Source organism: Myotis davidii, unplaced genomic scaffold (assembly GCF_000327345.1).
Source record: "Myotis davidii unplaced genomic scaffold, ASM32734v1 scaffold168, whole genome shotgun sequence".
Lineage (NCBI taxonomy): Eukaryota > Metazoa > Chordata > Mammalia > Chiroptera > Vespertilionidae > Myotis > Myotis davidii.
The window spans coordinates 3,401,189-3,409,301 of record NW_006383016.1 but is presented as its reverse complement, the minus strand read 5'-3'; positions in this window follow the sequence as shown (position 1 = coordinate 3,409,301).

Sequence of the window (8,113 nt, the reverse complement as noted above, 5' to 3'; positions counted from 1 at the left end):
ATTCCTGCTTTTCTTTCTCTTATTTATCGTTCTTTTAATGTTATACTATCTTGTCCTAGTTTGCTTCAAATTGTTCCTGGAAAAGGCTTTGGTATGTATAATGTGCTGCCCAATACAGTAGCCATTAGCCACATCTGGCTCTTTCGATTTAAATTTTAATTAATCAAATTAAATCACAATATGATCCAGCAATCGCACTCCTTCATATTTACCCAAAGAAGCTGAAAACTTACGTCCACACAAAAAAACCTGCACATGGATGTTTATGGCAGCTTTATCTGTACTTGCCAAAACTTGGAAGCAATCAAAATAACCTTTAATAGGTAAAGAGATAAACTGTAGTTTATCCAGACAATAAAATATCATTCAGCTTTAAAATAGTGAGCTATCTAGCCATGAAAAGACATGGTTGCCTCTCAGAGATGTATTTTTTTAATTTTAAATAAGTTTTTATTACAAAGGTTGTCACCTAATTGGATATTTCTCTACTTTGTGAATTATTCTTACTCTCCACAGGAGACTTAAATGCCTATCACTAAGTGAAAGAAGCCAATCTGAAAAGGCTACATATTGTGTGGTTTCAATTGACATTCTAGAAAACGCAAGACTGCGGAGACAGTGAAGCTATCAGGGGCTGCCAGGGGTGGGGAGGAGAGGAGTAGGCGGAGCACAGAGGACTTTTAGGGCAGTGAACATGCTCGGTATGACATCATGATGATGGATATGTGTCATTATACATTTGTCCAAACCCAGAGAATGTACAACACCAAGAGGAACCTTCACATAAACTAGGGACTTGGGTGCTAATGCTGTTCCACTCTGGTGGGGGATGTCAATCATGGGGGAGGCCGCCCATGAGTCAGGTATGTAGGAAATCTCGGTATCTTCCTCTTAATTTTGCTGTGAACCTAAAACTGCCCTAAGAAATAATAAGGTCTAAAAAAACTAAATAAGACTCAGTTCCTCAATCACCACAGCCACATTTCAGGTGCTCGTAACCACATGCAGCTCCTACAGGATGGAGAAGATAGATGGTAAATGCGTCCATCATCACAGAGAGCTCCAGCGGATGGTGCTGACATAAGTCACTAACATAATGAATATTGTTTTGTTCCACTGCCCCTCAAATTTTGTCAGTTGAAAGTTGACTTAGGGATCCGTGGTGGCGAGCATTCTAGAAAGCCGTATTTAGCACAGGTCAGTACAGGAGCTGAAGCAGAAGCCTCATCATGTCAGGAGTTATTAACACTCTTCCCACATCTCGGTGAGAAGGACTCTTGCACAGTGCTGTGTACTACAAAGAAATATTCAGGATGCCGCCTCCCAAGCGCAAACGTTAAGACAGCGAGAACCATGTCAGGAGCATGTCTGGGCACCGAATGAGCACTCAGAAACTGCCCCTTTGGTCTGCAGGAAACACAGCCTTTTCTGAGGGCAAAACACAGCAAAAAGCCCAGTGACCTCTCACATAAACAAGGGGTTACAGTGTGATGCCTTAGTAGAGCCAAGTGGTTATTGCTTACAGTATAGTCTCTTGGAAAGAAAGCTGAGATCTCTATACAGCCGTCCCCCCTTATCTGAGGGGGATACATCCCAAGGCCCCCAGTGGATGCCTGAAACCACGGACAATACTAAACCCTATATACACTATGTTTTTTCCGATCCAGGTACATACATACCTATGATAACGTTAAATTTCTAAATTAAGCACTGTAAGAGATTAACAACAATAGTAATGAAAGAGAACAATATACTGTAATACAAGTTATGTGAATGTGGGCTTTCTCCCTCTTTCTGATAATCCAGATGGATACTAAGCAACCAATGGGCAGGTGGCACACGCAGTGTGGATGCTGGACAGCCTCGGTGGGACGGAACAGGACAGCATATTACACTATGCTACTCAGAATGGTGTGCAGTTTAAAACATGAATTATTTATTTCTGGAATTTTCCATCTAATATTATCAGACCGTGGTTGACCGCTAGTAACTAAAACTATGGAAAGCGAAATTGTGGATAAGGCGGGACCACCGTACCAAAATGGAAAAACAAGTTCATTCTTCCCCCGTGGTTAATAAGAAAGGTTTTCTTGATTAAGCAAAGCACACACTCGAGTGTTGTTTTCTCCACTGCTCCCAGGTCAGCAAGGCTGGGCACTGAAGAGAGGCGGCCAGCAGTGTCCCTGGGACACAGGAGGATGGGCCGGATGGGAGCAAGCGTGCCTCAGAACAGCAGACTTTCTTCCAGCAGCGAGGCGGGGGCAAGAGGAGGGAGCTCCTGGGACAACTATCAGCACAGTAGCAGCTCGGTGGTTCCCTTCTCCTCTCCTGGGGAGCTATTTTCTTTGCAAAATGACCGCCATTTTATTGGCTACCATTTGCTCATTAAAGTCATCTGGGAATGTAGTCAGCAAACAGACCACAACATAGGACCCTGAATAATGTTTAGAATTTTGTCATTTAATAAAACGTTTTATAAGCTCGGTGCGTACCTATTAACTAGCAGCAGCAGCCCTTCTCGGAGCCCGGCAGCCCACCCTGTGGTCCACAATGCACCGACTGCCTTGGGTGAGTTATAGGGAGATCCTTGCCCAAGTTCCCATTTGTCTTTATTATGGTGCTCAAATAGCAGATGATGAGTGATCAGTCACTGTTAAATTCCATTCCTGGGAATTTGACCAGGCTTGGCTTCTTATCATTCAAAATCTTCCTATCTTTCAAAATCTTCTGGAGGGCTGTCTCCGATGGGAGAGGGAGGCCCTGAGCTTCTGATCCCAGGGAGGGATTTATTACCTGCTGGAGAGCAGCAGTGTGTGTGTGTGTGTGTGTGTGTGTGTGTGTGTGTGTGGTTTCCATTGATAGAGCAGCTCCTAAGTGCTGGTCCATGAACTGGCTCCATCAGAATCTCCCAGTGTTGTAGGCAGTAAGAACGGCACCATATGTCTGACCAGCGGGGTCAGACCAAACTTGGGTTCGGCAACCTCCATACTTGGGTTCTGGCTTGGAAAGAATTCAAAGTCCAGACCCAAATTGTAAGAGAACATTTATTTGGTAAATTACAGAGACAGAAGAAGTCATTCCTAGAAGAAATGGGCTTAGGAAACAAGTTATGGAGGTAAAGGAAGGACCCTTGGAGCTTGAGAGTGAGGAAGGTAGTGATAATGCATGGGAGGGGCGGGGGGAGGAAGGCCAGGAAAGGGACAGGCATGGGCGTGTTCTCTGGAAGGAGAGCGCACTAGGTCCTCCATCCTAAGGGTTTTAAGGGAGGAGGTTTTAGGGGAAGTGCGAAAAGATCTCAACAGAATATTCAGCAGTTTTCTAGGTGTGTTCATTCAGGGTTGTGGTCTCTACTGATTGATTAGCCTGCACTAGGGCCGGGGGTTGGGGGTAGGGGACATTATTTAATGCAGCTGGTCCGGACATCAGCTATGGCTGGTTTTATTGCTCATCTGGGCCTGGAGCTAAAACTGAGGCATAGATGTTATGGAGAAAAGGTCAGGGGGTCCAAACCTCTTGACCAGCGATAGGCTAGGGGAGGAAAAGTCACCCGAGGGTGAGGTCCCACCCTACAACTGATTATCCATTGCTAGGCTTTCCATCCTGGTGACTGTCTCTACATGGCCCATCATCCTTGCTCTGCTCATGTCTGTCTAACTGCTTACACCACGATGGATAATAAAAATGGGCCTTCTAGGCCTCAGCCCAGATCCACCAAGTCATCCCAAGGTAAAGGTCTGAAATCCTTTGACAGCCATGGCCCTGACTTTTTTCTGATACACAGCCAGCTTGAGAGGCATTTAGAGAACAGGACACTCACTAGATTGAAAGCTGTACACTGTGTCCCATTAGTGGAGTGATTCGCTTTAAACAGGAAAACCAAAAATACAACAAAACTCTGTTGCGCAGCCGCAGAACGCATGTCGGAGCCTAACCACCCGTCTAAGAAGTGTTGAACACAAAGGTGCAAATGTGGAGGATGCAACACAACCTATTGCCACGCTCGGAGAATTCAAAAAAGACGCCACTTATCAACAGGCCTTGTTTTCTTGAGTTGTGTTACTAGTTTTGAGCACCTTTGCCTCATTTCACCTTCAGTTCCTACAACTGTGGGAGACTGGACTTAGGTTCCAAATAAAGCATGGCTCAATCATGGAAGGAAATGGGCTGGCGTCGTCTAAAGCTCAGAAATCAGCCACATCAACTGTGAACCGTCGAGCCTGGTTCTACTTCACCTGCAGCAATCCCACTATCAACACTGCCTCGGGCTGCCTATGTTCAGGCCTCGTGCCCAGTTTTTTGCCAGTGTTATCACATTTGTTCTTCACAAGTGCCTCCTAAGCCAGGTATGAATATTATCCCCACTTTAATAACGGGGGAAATGAAGCTTAGGGATATTAAATAATTTGCCAGAGTTGTAGCCCCAACATTTTAGTCATCCTATGCTTCTCCATTCAGACACCATCTGGAGCCCTGTGGGCTGCTAAGAACCCTTCCCTAGTGATGAGAACAGCCAAGAAAGGAGAAAAGAACATCACCTGCAGCAAAAATCATCTTCTCCCATAAGACAAAAGCTAACAAAACCAAGCCAGCTTTGATGAACAAAAAATAAAATAACACTTGTTTAAAACATGAGATGTGACAGCTGCTTAGCCCAATAGATTTAGATGTTTTGTAGTCCTCCTATGACCTGCTCCAGCCCCCATGCCCCTTGACAGAAACAAGGTCAGAATAAATATGAAAATAAAAATATCTTTGCTTTTCCTTAATCAACAAACTTTTTTCTAGAGATTGTCTTCTCTATAAGCTAAGCCCTCTCAGGGAATGTCTGGTCTTGGCCCCCTTCACAAAAGACCATTGATGATCAGGGTCCCAGCCTCCTGCATTCCTTGGGCAGCTTTTTCTGCAGGGAGTCCCACCCACACTTGAGCTTTCTCTCAGCTTCTCCCTCCTAGATCCCGTGTCTCAGAGAAGATCGACATTCAACAGGAGGCAAATTTGAGTCCATCAGGGTTTCTAAGAAACCAGCTATGACCCAGTAGCACATCAAAGAGTCTGACATTTGCCCTGCACAGACCCTTCATGCCCTTTCCAAAGAGCATCCACCCACTTTCTATAATGATTAGTATTGATACCTAGTGAGCAGTGACAATGTGCCTCAAAGAATGAGAAACACAAAAGCCCCTTTACCTTCCACCCCTCGCCCAGTGTCTTGCAGATAAAAGTAATGGCTGCCATTCACTGAGCCCTTACCATGGACCAGATTCTGACATTTAACCAACTGACATACACTCTTCACAACAACTTGAATAGGTGGGAAGACACAGGTTTCCCCATTTTACTGATGAGAAAACTGATGCTCAGAACCTTACCCAGCTAGGAAATGGATACCAGCAGGTTCCAACCCCCTAGCTCTTAACTAGTATACCATAATCCCTCCCTGCCCACCCCCCTTGCTTCCCCCCACCTTAGTAACTATTGTTGGCCAGCTTTGAATGTCACACATTTTCCATTCATTATCTCCCATCTTGTTTTGGCTGGATTAACAAATATTTTTTAAGGAGCGGCAACAAGAGTTCTAAAGATTGTGCTGATAGAATGTCACTTGCTTTGCCTTTAGGCAGGCTTTGCAAACACTACAGAAAGGGAGACAGACAAGGCAGGGAGTGGCAGGAAATACCAACAAAAATGCAGGTCTCATCTTTCAAAGACATAGTCATAACTATTCCACTAAAGTGCAATGAAATAATTGAAAAGCATGCTGATTGGATTCATGAGGATTTTTATTTTCTTCTACTTATTATCTACAAATGGCTTCCAACCTGACATATTCCCAGGTCTGGGTCAAAATGAGAAAAAGAAGAAATTGCAATGATTGTTACACAGCTAAATTTATTCACTTTAAATGGCTATTCTTTATTATGAGATTGTCTCCCAATAGTTTTAGTATTATGATATCCTTTCTTCTAACAAGTGATGATGATAGAAAATGTTCACTTTCTTTCCCTCTTTTTAAAATTGTCTTTATTTTACTAAATAAAGAGTTGCTCACCTTATATCAGTTTTTCAAACAAAATTTTAAATTTGACTCATTCAAAAAAAGCCTTGAGATAATTATTTCTGAATTTTCTAACTAGTATGAATTCTTTTGTAAAGCCTAGTAAAATTTTATTTTGAAATAAATACATAAGTTTTAGGAGAATCATGTACACATACCTATCCTCCTTTTTAAGTTTTATTTTTAAGTTTTTCTAATTCTTTTTTTATTTCTAATTCTTTTTTTCACTTATCATCACTGAAGGAAGAGTGTAGAAAAGCAAGAAGGTTTCTTGGCAATGTTGAGAGATTTTAGTGACAAGGGAATAATTAGATGCATCAGTGGGTAAAGTGAAATTTAACAAAATATTTTAAAATTGTTTTTTGTGAAGCCATAAGAAATCACTGTTTGTTGGACAACAAAAGGTATTTTTGTCTATTGCAGAAAGAAAAATTTCTCAAAGTTTAGGCTGCAGCAAATGATGATAAATATCTTCTGATCACACAAAAAATTTTAAAGCAAATTATCTGACCCCATAGCATGATACTCAAGAAACAAAACCTCTACTGTGAACAGGCTCTATTTCAAGAGCACACTGAGGGGGGTTGGAAAATGCAATTTAGGCTTAGACTAAATTCACATGCTAATAAGAACCTCCATATAAAAGCTGCTTCACAATGGGTACTAACCAGTTAGCAGATTAACAAAATTCAGACCAAACAGAGTAGGAAATAAACATGTTTATCATATGACCATATGTCTGGAGAGTTAGCCTGTCCTGGAGGTGTTGGGGGACAATATAGTTAAGAATCCCAGATAAATCAGAATATTGCATAATCTAGCAGCCTTCACACAAGGAAATTGTGCAAAGTTTATGTGTAACTTCTTGCAACTCCTTTCAGTGCTGGGAAAATGTTGTATCCTTCAAAATGTTGTATTTCTTCCCTCTCTTTCAGTCTTCATAATCTGAGAAAAAGTGGCAAAGCAAAGACTACAGATTAGAGCCACACTGTCTAATCCAGTAGACCCTAATCACAAGTCAGTACTCCAACCTGAAATTCAGTTATGTGAACCACATTGCCAGTGCTGAACAGCCACAGGTGGCAGTGGCTACCATACTGAACAGCACATAGAACATTTCCATCTTTGCAGGTGGGTCTGTCGGTCAGCTTTATTTTAGGTCAAAGATCCCACTACCAAGAACTTGAGCTTCATGCAGTTTCGTTATTTGCAAAATAATATCTGTCTCATAGGAACATTAGGAGAATCCAATGTATTAAGAGATCTTTGTAAGCCATAAAACAAATAAATATTAGCTATTGTGATGATGATGATGATAATAATGATGATGATGACGACAATGGGGATGAATGAATTCTATACAGGAAGACTTCAGATAGTTAGAAATGGGAAGAAATCTCAGTCTTCACTCAGAGTGGACACAATCCCAGTCAGGAGGTGTTTCCTCCAATCGTATTCTGTCCCTTTTTTCTTCAAAGTTTCTCCTTGCCTCCATGACTGGGGACAAAGAACTAGACAACGTATAAGTGAATTTGAATCCTACTTGAACACTATATGCAACTACTACTAAGTTTTTTAAAAAACCACATCAGACAGAATTCATGTTTTGTACCTAATTTAATGTTTCTCAAGCTAATGTCCCAACCTAAGGAGCCTGTGGAAATCTACGGTTTGGGTAGAGGAGGGCAGATGGGGAGAAGGGCCCATGGCAGGGGATGTAGTGTTAGAATTATTGCCATTATTACAGAAGTCTTCCCAGAAGTTGTGTGTTTTCTTACCCAGGCCAACTGACATGTCAAGCATTGGTTCTGTCTGAAATTGTATTAGTTACACCTAATAATATTGTTTGGTATATGAAATTGCCATTTTTGTAGGTCAAAAATAAACACTGGCAATTGCATGTGGTTCAACCTAATGCTTACCTCATATTGGCCGGTAGCCTAGGGGCCAAGAGCTCAGGTTTTGGCTGACAGACTGGAGTTCAAATCTCACTCTGCCACTTAGTAACTGTGTCTCTGGGAAATCAATAGCATAATGGGGAAAACAAATGCAAAGTGC